Source organism: Neomonachus schauinslandi, chromosome 1, assembly GCF_002201575.2.
Source record: "Neomonachus schauinslandi chromosome 1, ASM220157v2, whole genome shotgun sequence".
NCBI lineage: Eukaryota > Metazoa > Chordata > Mammalia > Carnivora > Phocidae > Neomonachus > Neomonachus schauinslandi.
Window position 1 is genome coordinate 140,380,556 of NC_058403.1, and position 16,233 is coordinate 140,396,788.

Below are 16,233 nucleotides of genomic sequence, written 5' to 3' on the forward strand. Positions count from 1 at the left end.
AGAAGACAACATAGGCAGTAATCTCTTTGTCATTGGCCTTAGCAACATTGTTTTAGATATGTCTCCTTGGGAAAGGGAAACAAAAGCAAAAATAAACTTCTGGGGCTACACCAAAATAAAAAGTTTGCATGGTGAAGAAAGCCATCAACAAGACAGAAGGAAGGCAATCTACTGAATGGGAGTAGAGATCTGCAAATGACATATCCGATAAGGCATTAATATTGAAAATACATAAAGAATTTATATAATTCAACACCAACAAAATCCAAATAATATGATTAAAAAATGCGCAGAGGACCTGAATAGACATCTGTCCAAAGGAGACATACAGACGACATTAAAAGATGCTCAACACATCACTAATCATCAGGGAAATGCAAATCAAAACCACAATGATGTATCACCTACAACTGTCACAAGAGCTACTATCAAGAAAACAAAAAATAACAAATGCTGGCGAGGATGTAGAGAAAAAGAGACCCTAGTGCACTGCTGGTGGGAATGCAAACTGGTGTAGCCACTTTGAAAACAGTAAGGAGGTTCCTCAAAAAATTAAAACTAGAAAAACCGTATGATTCAGTAATTCCAAAAAAAAAAAAAAAAAAAAGGAAACACTTATTTGAAAAGATATATGCACCCCTGTGTTTACTGCAGGATTATACACAACAGCCAAGATATGGAAGCAACCTAAGAGTCTGCTGAAAGATAAATGGATAATGAAGATATGGTACACACACAATGGAATATCACTTAGTATAGAAAAGAACAAGATCTTGCCATTTGCAACAACACAGACAGACCTAAAGGGCATCATGCTAAGTGAAGTAAGTCAGACAAATTCTGTATGATTTCACTTAAATGTAGAACCTAAAAAACAAAAAACAAACAAAAGCAGAAACAGACTAATACCGAGAATGGATAGCTGCCATAGGGGAAGGGATGACAGATGGGCAAAACGAAGGGGAGTAGGAGGTACAGGCTTCCAGTTACAGAATGAGTTAAGTCACAGGATGAAAGGTACAGCATAGGGAATATAGTCAATGATACTATGATAGCATTGTATGGCAACAGATGGTAGCTACATGTGTAGTAAGCATAACATAATGTATGTAGTTATTAAATCCCTATGTTGTACACCTGAAATTAATGTAACATTGTGTGTTAACTACATTTCTATTAATGAATAAAATGATAATGGAAAACAAAAAATACTGATTGCTAGATGGCACTGCAGAACACACAAGTCAATATATCTGGGGTGAAAATATCAAACTGAACTTTCAATAATCATCGCACATGATTTTAAGTCCCTATCCAATTTGAGAGCCACTACTCTACAGAGTTAAGTGGCTACTATGTGATTTACAGAATTCCAATTATAACTAGTATTCTTAAACATTTATGGTCCTGGTTAGTTCTGTATTATCAATTTGTAAACATCACCTAACTTGTACATGGAAATTTTGTTTTTAATAGTATAGAAAACAAATTCATATTCATTATCTCTCTCATCACAATAATATAGGAGAATCAGATATATTTACCTACAGGAATCAAAACTGTAGGTAATATATCTATATAATCATGCAAATATTTTATATATTTGGAATTATTTCTTCTTAGAGGTTTACATAAGAGAAGTATAAGTTAAAAGAATTAAAAAGGGTTAAGGTGAGGGACACTGGGTGGTTCAGTCAGTTGAGCATCCTACTCTTGATTTTGGCTCAGGTCATGATCTCAGGGTTGAGATCAAGCCCCGTGTGGGTCTCCATGCTGGGTGTGGAGCCTGCTCAAGATTCTCTCCCTCCCTCTACCCCTCCCCACAACCACCCCTCCCACACTTGCGTGTACACTCTCCCTCTTAAAAAAAAAAACCAAAAAAACAAAGAGGGGGAGTTAAGGTGAAAGATGTTGACATTTATTGCTGAGAACAATGAAATTCCCAAGAATGATTAAATGGTGCTCTGGTCAGCCAATTCCAACGTGAGGAGATGTTTCCACACTATCAACAAGCAATGTTCTGGACAGCAGCTGGGTAACCTATAATTCAACTCCATTCTGATATCTACCAAGAGACAGCAACATATTCCACTGGTAAAGGGCTTGCTCCCACAAGACTACCCTCTACTTTGGATGCTAACTGTAAGCCTAGGTTGTTACCTGTGCTTCTGACCATACAGATACGTAGGGTGAGGTCCTAAACAAAGCAGCTTCTGTCCTTCTGGAATTTGGGGCCAGCATAATGGCATGTGAAAATATTCTGGAAGCTCTCTGAACCCTCTCCTCTTTGGGTTTTTACAGAGGCTTCCTTACACAGAAATGATTAAATCATTGGCAACTGATTAAAATTTCGCCCCCTCACCCCCCAACGTTGGTGGGACTGAAAGCTTCAATCCTCTAATTACAGGATTGGTTTCCTTGGCAATCAGCTCCCATCCTTAGTTGCTGTCCAAAAGTCACCCCATTAACATAAACCCAGTCCTGGTAGAAAGGAGCTTGTTAGAAATAAACAAGACATGCATTTCACCTTCATGGCTCCATAAAAGATGTTAAGAGACCAAATATTATGATGAAAGATGATCCTGTAACTCTTACCCTCAGGAAATTCCAAGAGTTTGGGAGCTGAGGGCCAAGAACTGTGGACTAAAGCCAAATATACATGAGAAATACATGCTGGTCATCTAAATGATCAAATACACATTTCTCATAAATCACAATATTGAAATGATAATGGAGAAAGAAGGGCACAGTTTGCCAAATAAGGTGGGTAGAAAGGAGCAAGAGCAGTTTGTGAGGCTAAGGAAGAGACAAAGAAAAAAAAAAGATTTAAACACTGTAAGAATTATTTTAGAAAATCTTAAATTTCAGTCTTTACTACAAACAACATTAAGAGGACCCCGAGTTGAGACATGCTATATATACTGGCTTGTGAGATACTAGAAAACACAGAAGTATCTTCTTTTCTAGGAAAAAAATATGATTCTCCTGTCATATTTCATCATCATAATATTTACCATATTCATCACTTACCATATGCCAGGCACTAGTGCTTCCAAATGCATTTTCCAACTTCTTAGGTAGGTACTATTATCCTAATTTATAAACAAAGTCTTAGAAAAAAATTAAACATCTTACCTAGAGCTATATAAGTTATCAGCGGCAAAGCTGGGATGTAAACCCAGATAAGTTATCTTCCAAATTTGTGCTCCTAATACAACATTCTGAGAGGCAACACAACATGGATTCAGATTTTTTCCATTAAGAATCCGGAAAAGGCAAAACTCAGTGGTAGAAAGAACCCTGACCAGAGATTGAAAAACCCAGATTCTAGTCTACGATCTGCCACCTTGATTACTGATGGGTTTACCTCTCTGGATCTAAATTTTCCCATCAATAAAATGACAAGGTTGAACTACATTACTAAGATACTACCCTCCTAAATTGTGAAGGGAAAATTTAATGCAAATATAGAATGGCAGCCTAAACAGAAGGAATTGACATTTTTGCCAGAAACTAAATAAACGGTATAGTACAAACCTTACCTCAAATCCATACCAAACTTGGCTAAAAAGTTATTATCACCACCATAGATGAAGAAACTTAACTTCAAAGAGGTGGAGGTTAATTTGCCTATAATCACCTGACAGTATGTGACAGAGCTAGGGTTGGAATTAAGGACTATATAATAGGCTCTTTCCTCTATTCTACATTGCCTCCTGAACTGAATCTCCTATTTCCATCATCTTTCTACCTCTGAAAAGCTAGAGTATCCCTAACCCACTTCATAGGATCAGTCACCATACAGTGGAGCAAGGATTAAATCCTATGGAGGCAAACAGACCAACGCTTACTCCTCATTCTCTCTTTTTTTTCTTTTCTTTTTTTTAAGATTTTATTTACTCTAGAGGGAGGGGCAAAGGGAGAAAATCCCAAGCAGACTCCCCGCTGAGCATGGAGCCCAACTCTGGGCTTGATCTCATGACCCTGAGATCATGACCTGAGCGGACACGAAGAGTCAGACAATCAACTGACTGAGCCACCCAGGCACCCCCCTATATTTTTTAAAGATTTATTTCTTTTTTGAGAGAGAAAGAGCACCGGAGCACATACACGAGCAGGGAAGGGGCAGAGAGAAACGGAGAGACAGAGAATCTCAAGCAGACGCCCACTGAGTATGGAGCCCTACCCCAGGGTCAATGTCACAACCCTGAGATCATGACCTGAGCCTAAATTAAGAGTTCAAGACTTAACCAACTTAGCCACCTAGGTGCCCCTTCACTCCCTATTTTTAATTAAATACTTAGGGACAGGAACGACCTAACTAGTTTATAAAGAAGGGATAATCAAGTGCCTTTTTTCATGATACTGTCACTCCATCTATATACCTCAGAACTCAAATGCCCTATAATTCAGTGAATGCCCAAAATGTACTCAGCATCAGATATACAGTATGAGAAACTCCACTCTCTTTTCTATAAGTCACTAAACTGCATTAGTCCAAAAATAAGTGTTATGGCTAGGAAATCGAGATTTTTTTTCAGGGTTAGTGTAGGTTTGAAGAGCAGTCTACTTCTTTTCAATCTTTTCATAAAATAATATATCTCAATAGAATTGAGCACTTATATACACTGTTACTAGTATTAGCAGTAATTACCCTCTAATAGCCATAAGACAACTATACCTTAATCCAGAATATAAGTACAAGGAAGAAAAAAATAAATCACACTGGTTCTATTCATGGATTATGAAAAACTTCATCACATTTCATTCAATAAACATAAAAATGCTCAGTGTTGGTAATTAATATTTACAGAGTGTTTATGGTATGTCAGGCAGTTTTTAGGAGAACCACCTCATTTGTTCTTCATAACAATTCATTAACTCTAAGAGCTCTGATGTGGGCAAAAATTTCCTGTTATCACAGGTGGACTGAAAGAAAGGCAAAGGGTGAAAGTGAGGAAGCCAGGAATGTAAACCAGCCAGCTTACTCTAGAGCAAGGGAAACTCTTAGAAACTAAGCATTGGTGCCTTGGACAGTTAGGCATTACTCTCATTTCAGAGACTGGGAAAATGAAGAGATTCAGTCTCCTACCCAGTGTCAAGTGAGCAAGTGGAAAATTCAGCACTCAGATCTTGAGTTAATGTTCTGACTTAATCCAGTGCATTTCCCATTACACTATACTCTCTAATACTAAAACCTGACATTTGTATACATCTTCCTATTTTATAAATAATATTGCATTAAAATTTTCTAACGACCCTGTGAGAGATGTATCATTCCTAATTTACAGATGAAGTAGGGAGTGATCACAAAAGGTTGGGAAATTAGATATGGCATGTTTAGAGAACCAGAATTTAAATTACGCGTTGAGATCTTGAGCAATCCAATTCAAAATTCCATAGCAGGAAAAAAAAACTGTCTCCTATATTTAAGAGGCACGGGTCAGTTTCAGTCCTAGTACGTCACTGTCTTCGATCATCTTAGCATATCTCCAACAACACATGCTGGAGCAGTTTATATTTCAACTTGTATTACTGTTTTAGCGAATATTTTACCTCACTTTCGAGTGAGTTCCTTGTACGGACACGAGTCAACCTACCATGCATGTATGTAGTAGTCACTCAACAAATGATCAAAAATCATACCAAACATACAGGTTAGACACTGCAGAAACGACGAATATCTACTGTTAGCCTCGATAACGGACGGGGGTGGGGAGGGGAGTTCATGTCCACTGCCCCAGGCAGTACCGTCCTAGCCACACGTCCCTCTTTCGTTTTCGATATAAATGCCATCTCAATGAATGAAATAAAACTAATGGTGCCCTAGTAATTCAGAGTACGGAAAGAAAATAAGCAATAGAGACAAAGAGAGTGAAAGACCAAGTAGGGCCTGGAATAACTAGCATGAAAAGATGACATGAGTAAGGGAAGCCCAGGGGCGGGCTGCTCCCTAGCCAAAGGAGAGCGCACGGACTTGTGAAGAAAATGACGTGTCTCTTCGAAGCAGCAACGGCAGCGGAGGTTGGTCCTGGCACCGCCCGCACCCCTAGCCCGGCTGAAGCGAGTCACTCACCCCGAAGACAGGCTACGTAGGGCCGCCCCCAGGGCCGCCGAGTTTCGATTCCCCAGTGTTTGGAAACGGACGGAAAACAAACCGGGTCGCCAGAGGTCACCACGGGCTTCCGGTTTCCTCGAAGACACCGCCGCTTCCCCAGAGAAGGCAGCCGCTCCGGGAACGCCGCGGAGGAATTCCCATTTGTTTAGCCTCCGCTGCGCCGCAAGCGGCGCAGCGCGGCCCGTCGACTGGAGCTCCGGAGGTTGTGGAAGGAGGGACAAGCCGAAGAGAAGCCGAGCGGCTGCCGAAGAAGGCCCGTTACCCAGCAACACGCGCGCGAGACCCAGGCCCACCGGCGCCCGCCTCGTCAGCGTCCGCACCGGCTGATGGCCATGTCGCGTTCCGCGGAAGGGAAGCGCTGTCGAGGGGGACTGGAAGGGAAGACGAGCAGTGAACGGCCGGAAGTGGAACTCCTGCGGTCCTCAGGCTGGGCTCCGAGGCCGCGCGAGCAAACCGGAAGTCAGTCCGCAGGGAGCTGAGAGGGCGTTCTCGAAGCCGGGGCTGTGAGGGGTGAGGGAAGGAGAAAGTGGGCGCGGCGTACTACGTGTCCCGTGAGTCTCCGCGGCGGGGTGGGGCCGCGGCGACGCGAGGAGCGGAGGCGGAGCTGGAGATGGGTAAGCGTGTTACCGGCCGCTGTGGCGGTTGGGTCGCTGGGGTGTTTTTCCGCCTTCTTCCAGCGCGTCCTTTTCATTCGGCGTCCGCTTGGGGGTCCCCGAGCGTCTGTGGTGCGTTTTGGGTCCGCTCAGTAGCGCTCTTCCATGTTTATAGCGCTGTCGCCTCGCTGTGGCCGGGAGCTGGGAAACTAACGACGCGTTCGGGGCGGGCGGAAGGAGCTGTTCAAGCCTCCACCTCCGTTTCCAGGGCGCTACTGCGAAACTTCAGGCCATCAGTTGAAACACAAACTCGGCGAATTACTCAAGGTCCCATAGTTATTCGGCACAGTGCTCTTTAAAAAAAAAAATCGACTTTATTGAGTTTTGGGCAAAGCTTTGGGATTTGGGGAAGGTAACCAGCTGCCCTAGAGTTGCTTCCGCCTTTCAGTATTTCTAGATGATAGCCCTAAGCTGTGGAGTCACGGGTAGTTGAACTCTTTACTGTCTTTGGAGGTCGCATCCACATGGAACCCCTCAAGCTGTAGGGCTACTTCTGATTTTAAAAAATAAGCGAGAAAACGGTAATTGTAGGCAGTTTATCCTCAACCGCCAATTAGCAACAATGACACCCCTCGCCACCCTCTTACTTAGTACTTTGTCGACTGAAGGCTTATTGTTTAAATAGGTGTTCTGTGGGAAGGTGTTTTTACATCGCGTTTTAATTCATCAGCCCACCTGTCAGCTCTGATCAAAGAATGGATTCGACTCAAGGGTTAACTTTAAAATACGTTTTTGTTGTTGTTAAGCTTCTCTTTTTGGTTTAAGTGAAAGTTCACGGCTATTACGAACAAAGACCACACGCAACTTAAAGTTACATCATATTTTTAAAAATCTAAATAATAAAATCATTTGCTTCAATTTGTCCGGCTGCGGCATGGAAGAGAGCAGTGTTTTTAGTATTTTAGACATGAATCATTTATTTTTTGATGGCCTTGGTAAAGCGCTTTGCAAATTTAAAAGACCACTAAATAGGATGTTTTCGCTAGTAGAGTTTTCAGGAATAGTCACAAAATTGGCTGAGGCACCCCAAATCATCATAAATAAAATGATAATCTGGTTTCTAATTTGTAGATATGAAAATATTTTCTATTTTTCAACTTTCATTCACAATTTAGAATAATTTGAGACTTGTCGAAAACGAAGGGAAATTCATTTTTATCTTTTCTCTCTGAGTAAGGAGAAAATGACTTAGCCCGTTATTTTAAAGTTTTTCTGATGAGAGTCTATTTTTATTTTAAAATACACACCTCTTTACTATAATTATGAAAAAGGTGGGTCTTTATTAACAAAATTATTTTATATTAAAATTATTTTCTCCCACCTCATCACACCCACACACCCCCCAAGAAAAAAAGCACATACACATGGACAAAAGGATGTAAACTACTTAAGTCATGACTTGATAAACTCTGTATATCCACATCTGTGTGTATCCTGAAACAACAGTCTTCAAACAGGGCAACGCATATCCCTACCCCTTAACCTTTTAGAAGGTACATGGAGGATTTCCATACATAATCCTTTACATAAAGGATAGTTTGAAGGTACTAATTCTTAGGTTGTCCACTTGCATGTTTTCTTCCCTAAAATTGATCTACCTCAGAGTGTGCCTGAATCAGACACCTTTCTCCCTTCCTCTTTGGTAATTGTCCTCCTACTCTACATATAAAGCAATACCTTTAATCTGACTAAATCTGTTTAGAAAGTGAGTGATTCTAATGACTGGGTAGCTAATTCCTTTGCAAGAATGGCAGTTTCCAAAGGCCTTCAAAAATATTGCAGGACCTAATTGAGTTGTCATCTGACCATTAAAAATAATTTTTATGTCATACCTCTATGTGATTTTTGGTACATGGCTTAGTAGTTCAAAAGAATGATTGTTGTTATAACCAGAAATCCTTCTACTCCCATATACTTGGAATGGAAGACTACAAAATAGAAGAACAACCTAACCTGTTTCTTTCTAGCAATGAGTAGTATTCATTCTGGATACATGATCTAAATGGGTGTTGAGGGAGAAGGCCCTATCTATTTCTTTATGAGATGCATTTCCAATAAAAGCTGATCTGATATTTTCAAATGATCATAATTTGTAGTATTTTTGTTATTTGATTAGTAGTAGTCTAGTAATTTAATGATATCACAATATAATACTGAGGAAAATTTTTAGAACTTATGTTCTCAGGAATTTTAAAATACTTTTTTGTTGTTGAGGGAAATGTGATAGGATGGTCAATTTAAAATATTTTCAAACACTAAAATGTTAGGATAAATTTATGTGGGAGAAGTGAGATAAAAATATGAATTCAAGAAGAAAAGGAATGATAATCAAGTTCCCAACTGTGAAAAGAGAGCTTGCTCATGTGCTTTTCAACAGGATGAATAATAATGGATACTAAATTAGTATGGCATTTACATTTGATTTATAAAAGAAAGAGATGCTACTGTCTCTAGCAGCTAGCCTTGTTGTGCTAGAACTCTCTGTTGTATGTTCACAGACATACAATCTGTGCTTCATAATAACTTTTTGATTTGAAATGCTTTGTATTCAGTCAGAATTAGCTTCTAACAGTGCTTTCATTTTTTAAAAAAAAAAACGTGAGTGTCATAATTGTATGCACAGTAACTAAGTGCAATGATTTTCTTTCGGAAATGTGTAGGTGAAGAAAAATTTGATAGCCCTGGAAAGCCCTAAAGTAGGGAGAATAAGTATGAGAACAGCTAACAGAACAGCAGCAGAGAACCCAGAGTGGGGTTGGTATGTTGTACAGGGAAAGAAAAAAGATCCAGTAGAGGGAATCCTACATTCTTTTTAAATGAATTAAGAACAACCCTCCTCTGAGGCTTGACAGTTAATACTCTTGTTATTTGGGATGTGAATTCATTGATTTATTCAGTAATTAACATATTTATTTAGCACCTACCATGTGCCAGACATTGTTTTAGACACTGAGATGAAACGGGCAAATGACTTTTTAATGTATAAGGAAATAAAATCTATCACAGGGAGATCAGTCACATAGACAAAGACCTATGTGAAATTTAACAACATGACAAGCAATTCCCTCCCATTAATTTTTTATGACAGTTACTATATGTGCCTCTGAAAACTTTTTTTCCTATTTAAAATGGGAAGAGAAGAAATAATTTGGAGACTTCTACATGTTCACTGTAAAAACCAAGAAGACAAAAGTTTGTTAGAGGAAAGATACTTTATAAAGCTACCAAATAATGAAAGGATGACATTAAGCTTCTATAAGATCTATAGAAAGAAATTAAGCTAGATTTTTAAAAATAGATTATGTAGCAAAGGAGAGGGAAAATTTCCAAGCCCATTGCACAACTCACATTATATAAAAGTGAAATTGTTAAATTTATAATAGTTGCAAAATTAAAGACATAAGTTCCTAGTGTAGATTTTTAAATTGTGTATGTATGAATAGTCAGTTGGTTCTCTAAAAGTACAAAAAAAGATGGGTTTTTAATCACTGATATTAATCATTTACTCTACATTTTATATTGGTTCCTTTTGGCTTTAAAAAGCTCCTCCCTCTCATCCCATAGCCAATCTGTTCACGTGGTTTTATGGATTCCACTCCTTATTTGTCTTGCCAATCCTGTTTCATCATCCCTACTATGCTACAGTTTCCTATTTGTATATTATAATAGTTTCTTCTAATTATTTATTTTTTTTTTTTTTTTTTTTTTTTTGCTTCTAACTCATTCTTTATATGGATATCTAAATGATCTTTTCAAAATGTATATCTTACCATTACATTTCTCTTACACTTCTGAAATGACTCCTTAGCATGTTTTAAAAAGTCATTCTTAAACTAGCCCAGCCTGTTTTTCCACCAGCTCCTAGAAACATTGCCAGCCCCAGTGTTGAAATTGGGTATCTTTGCTCATTTATAAAGTTTTCATTTAGCTGATTCTGATTCTGATCTTGTATATATACTTTTTTTATCCTTGATATTACTTAAAAATTCTCAGTTAATTGGGGAACCCTGGAAAGATTCTCCAACATCAGTTTGAGAATTATGGCTCTACTTACATATTTGTCTTAAAATGAAATTACATTTTGGGGCACCTGGGTGGCTCAGTTAAGTATCTGACTCTTGATTTCAGCTTAGGTCATGAAAATCTCAGGGTCCTGAGATAGAGCCCTGCTTTGGGTTTCATGCTGGGCATGGAGCCTGCTTAAGATTCTCGCTTTCCCTCTCCCTCTGCCCCTCCCCTTCTGCATGCTTGTGCACGTGTGTGTTTTCTCTCTCTCCCTCTCTTTCTCTCTCTTTTTAAAGATTTATTTGAGGGCACATGTGTGAACAAGTAGGGAGAGGGAGAGAATCCTCAAGCAGACTCGCCATAGAGCGTGGAGCTGATAGCTCAATCTTATCACCCATGATATCAAGGCCTGAGCCGAAACCAATAGTTGGACACCTAGCTGACTGAGCCACCCAGGCGCCCGTCTTTCTCTCTCTCTCTCTCTCTCAAAAAAAAAAAAAGAAAAAAAGAAAACACATTTAAAAGAAGATGCTGCATCTCCAGATAATGGATATCATCAGAATATATTGAGTCACAATTTTTTAATATTATTGTGTCATAATATTTTTTAGAGTATGTGGCAGAAGGATATCATTATTTTGACACTAAGTGTTCCCTTGTAGAAATCAAAACAGTTTTCTTCCCTTTGTGCCCAAAATAAAATTTTTCTCCAAAGATCATCCTAAACTAATCAAAATTCTTAATCTTCTAAATCTTCATAATGAATTGCATTGCTGCTTGTATGTTATTGGTAAGAGTGTTAAAAAAAAAGTTCTTTATCCCATCCTACCAGTACTTCTTCTTGAATAATTCAAATTTTCAATTTGAAGAAGTGTTTCTTTTGTTTTTGTGACAAGGCAGTTTGTTATATTTATTATCTCAAATGAACTAATAGGTTTGAAATACCTGTGTTGGATAATACAGAAGTTTAAAGATCAGAGATAAAGCAGAACTAGAACTACCTGGAAATACTTAACTATACATTGAGAAAATCATTGATATGTTGAGCTTAGTGACTGAAGTGATTGCTCAAAACTAAGAGTTTTAGAAGCCAGATTATCCTTTTATTATTATTTTTCAGTTTTGATTTTTAGTTCTGTTTAGATGAAAAGGGAAATGAGATAATGACATCTACACCAAATCTTGTGTTTTAACTTGGGAATCTATTAGCAACAGAAATACAGTTTAGTACCAATAACATTTATATTCATGAAAAATGTAATTATTTTTTGACATTGAGTATATCATTCACTAAGAGTACATCATTCACTAAGTGGGACATTTAATGTTTTGGTCAATATTTGTTATAAAAGTTATGAAACATAGGCCAAAGAGTCTCAAGAGAATGAAAAAAAATGTTTTTGTCTGTGCAGCTAGGCAGAGGACAGTTACAGTTTTCCAGGTAGAGCAAACTCACTTAAAAAAATATGCATGTGGAGATCTTTGGGGAGAAAATAATGGCTTGGGTTGAGGAAAAGAGGAAGAGACCTGGGGAAAAATTTTATTCATCTTGATATTAAAGGAAGAGCAGAATATTCCATAATCCTTGTTCTCTAAAAATAAAAGCAACAACAAAAATCTTTAAAAGATTATAAATATCTTTCATCTTTACAAAAACTGTGAGACAGGTTTATTCACTTTTTTCAGAAAAGAAATACAGAACAATAAGGAAATTGTTAACTATAAAATGTAGCATTAGACATATTTATATGACATGTCTATGAAATGTTCCTTTAGTTAAGAGTTAGAGAAAGTGTGCTTTTACCCTACATGATCTAGATTATGTCAGTCTCACATCTCATTTTTGCTGAAAAAATAATAGAAATTTTAAATATTGATAATATATAATGTTAATAATTTTGGTCACTTCTAATGATAATAAAAAATTTAGGAAAAATAGACTTATGTAACATTCATTTTATTGCTTTGAATACTGAAGGATGATATATTTAAAACCAAATATATCAGTATTATGTTAAATGTACACAGACTACTCAAAGACTGTCATACTGGATTAAAGAATGTGCTGATAATAAAAGATCTGTGGAAAATAGCAAAGGATGAAAAAATATCGATCATGAGTAAGCTAAAGTGGAAAGTAGCCTGATATAAAATATTACCATGAGACATAGCAGACTTTCAGAAAAAAAAAGTATTACTTCCACCAGAAGATAAAAAAACTCTGTGTGCATCTAATAAAACAGCTTCATAGTATATGAACTAAGAGATAAACACACAATACTAGAAAATTTGAACTTACCTCCTCACTGATAGAATGAAAAAAAGAAAAAATACATTAAGGAAATAGATGATTGGAATTAAAATTATTAACATCACACCCACTAGGATGGCTATTATCAGAAACAAAAAACAAATGGAAAATATTTATCTTAAAATTAATATGGAATTTCAAGGGACTCAAGGGAATCCCTGAATCCAAAACAATCTTGAGAGAGTGGAACCAACTGGAGGTTTCACATTTGCTGACTTCAAAACATGTTACAGAACTACAGAATCAAAACAGTATGTCACTGACATAAAGACATACATATAAATCAATGGAATAGGATAGGGAGCCCCCTAAAACCCTCATATAAGTGGTCAAATGATTTTCAGCAAAGATGCTAAGACCACTCGCTGGGAAAAGGGCAGTTTTTTCAACGAGTGGTGTTGGTTTGGGGAAAACTGAATATCCACATGCAAAATAATGAAGTTGGACCCTTACCTACTATATACAAAAACTAGGTAAATATTGATCAAAGCCTTAGATTGTAAGAGCTAACACTATAACAGTCTTAGAAGAAAGATAGGGGAAAGCTGCATGGCATTGGATTTGACCGTGAGTTTTTGGACATGGCAACAAAAGCACAGGGAACAAAAGAAAAAAAATAAGTGAAGGTCTCTAAATCAATCACTAATAAAATACAAAGAATCATCTAGTGACTCCAATCTTGGAAAAATACTGTGATCTTTACTTTGAATTTCACTAGAACTATCTAAATACATAATTGATGAGTAAAGAATATAACTTCAGCTTCAAAACTAAATCATACCTATGCTTAAATAGTATAGACCGTAAATGACATGGGAAAATGTTCACAATGTATTGGTAAGAAAGCAAATTGTTAGGGTTACAGCCCGATTTATTTATGTCTTTTTCTTCCATTAAAATTACAATTAAAAAGTAAAAAAATATACACAAGAAAGGAAAGAGGGAGTCATCAGTGGATAAAAGATTTCAACAAATATTCTGAAAGAAACTAGGTATGAATATATTGTCAAAAGAAATAGAGCCCAGGAAGCTTCAGCACAGAATTATATTAGGAGTCCACAGTGGAGATGGAAATCAATTTTCCCAGAAAGATGATGGCAAGGAAGCCCTACGAAAGCCCTAAATGTAAGATGGAGGATGGATATGAGATTTTTGGAAGTCTTTTATGAAACTAATGTGCTTCTTTGTCTTCTCCATTTCATCATGCAGAAAGACAGGCAATCCAGGGTTCCTTCTAAGGCCAGAAGAAGAAAGGACCCACCCACTCTAAAGAAATAGAAAATTGGACAAACTGGGAAAAAGCTTTAGCTTATTTCTTTCCAGGGTAAGAATTCCAACTTACTCCTATTCTCAGCATGTCATGTTTACTTTGCAAATTTAGATGTGATATGTTGAAGAAGCATGGTCTCAGTTTTACATTATGCAATTTAAAACTACTTCTATTTTCACATTCTCATTTTAAAACTCTTTAGTGATTCATTTTCTCAATATTTGTGTAGTGATTCTTGAAACAATAATTATATAGTTATTCACTAGCACCCAGAGTAAGAAAGTCATCACTCTTTATTAGAATTATGACACTTATTTCTAAAATGAGGAACATAAATGATAATGTGTAAATCATTTCGAATGACAAGTTGAAATTCTCTAATTAGACTAGCTTGAGATTCTATTCTTGTGTCTTGTGATTTAAGGGAAGTGGTGAATTTAATTGAAGATTGTTCTTTTCACGTTAGTGGAACAAAATTTTACCTTTAAGCAAATCAACTATATGACTTCTATGGCAAATAGCTTAAATAAAAGTCAGTTGAGAATGGGCACGTGTAGGGAGAAATAACCAAGCACATCTGAAATCAATGCTCTCTTTGCTCAACCTACAGATATAATTCTAATCCATCTATAGCACTATTGTGTTTGGTAGACTATCTGAAAAACTTAATTATGATTATCCTTGTTAGATCTGTTGTTTTATTCTGACAAGTCTCACTATACTGAATAAACTTGGATACTTGTAACCAATATAGACTTAAAGCATATAGATCAATTACTAAGATTTGAAGTTAGCATTTAGCACTATTAGATTTCTAATTATTTGTTAACTATTCCTTAAAAAAATTTAAAGCTGAAGAATATAGTTACTGCAAAAGATACCAGTTTTTAATTCTACTGAAAGCTTTCTTTCCATTCAACTTTGATTTCTGATTTTGGATGAAATTCATTAGTTATCTTCATTATTAAAACAAAAGAAAAAGGAAAGAGAATATCTATTAAGCATCTTGGAGCATTTATTCGGCTAGAATCTATCCAGAAGTATCTGCATAGACTAGTCCATGAATGATAAAGCTAAATTACAATTTTGCACAGATAACAGGCTCTTAATAAATTTTTGTTGAATCATTAAGTTTAATCTAAGGTTGACACATAGGCAAAAATTTATAAATTAGGTAAATGAATGAATAGCGAATGTTAAACTTATATCACAGAGAAGATTAGGGATAAATGCATTTTAAAGTTTAGAAGCAGGGACACCTGGTGGCTTAGTCAGTTAAGTGTCTGACTCTTGGTTTAGGCTCAGGGTCCTTCATGGGGCTCTGTGCTGGGGGGGTGGAGCCTGCTTAAGAGTCTCTCCCTCTGACCCCCCGCCCCCCGCTCACCATTGCGTGCTTTTAAGCATTCTCTCTCTCAAAAATAATAATAAACTGCTTTAAAGTTTAGAAGTAAACTAAATTATTTAAGTTGAGCACTTGAGAAAAATCATTAAGGAAAGATGAAATAATTAGAGTACACTCATTCTGCTTTGGTTTCTGCATATTTTAATTTTCTATCCAACTACAAATAGAACTCACTTAAAAGCAGTGTAGAAAGGAAATCAAACATTTATTATATGTCTTTAGTGTATCAGGTACTGAAATGGGTTATTTTATACGCTGTTTCATTTTATCACTAAAACCATACCATGAATTAAGTATTATTATGATCAACATGTTCGGATGATAAAATGATATTCAGACCATTTAACTGACTTGCCTTAATTTAAAAATCTCAGGAAATGGAGCCAGAATTTAAATCCAGAATTACAGAAGAAGATATTCAGTTGATACATATAGCCATCCTGGTTGTTAAATATCAACACTGCCTGGGCCAGT

The 16,233-nt window shown here is 36.9% G+C and overlaps 2 protein-coding genes across 2 annotated transcripts in view; one reads left to right on the forward strand and one right to left on the reverse strand.

Annotated features, from left to right (window-relative positions):
• The window catches only part of AZI2 (5-azacytidine induced 2), a 42,017-nt gene extending 35,373 nt beyond the window's left edge, over positions 1-6,644 (reverse strand). The window contains exon 1 of the mRNA XM_021678720.2: positions 6,077-6,644. The gene's annotated coding sequence lies outside the window, so the exon portion shown is untranslated. The remainder of the gene's footprint in view (positions 1-6,076) is intronic.
• A 7,725-nt stretch (positions 6,645-14,369) lies between these two features.
• The window catches only part of ZCWPW2 (zinc finger CW-type and PWWP domain containing 2), a 129,802-nt gene continuing 127,938 nt past the window's right edge, over positions 14,370-16,233 (forward strand). Inside the window, 1 exon segment of the mRNA XM_021678832.1 lies at positions 14,370-14,411. The gene's annotated coding sequence lies outside the window, so the exon portion shown is untranslated.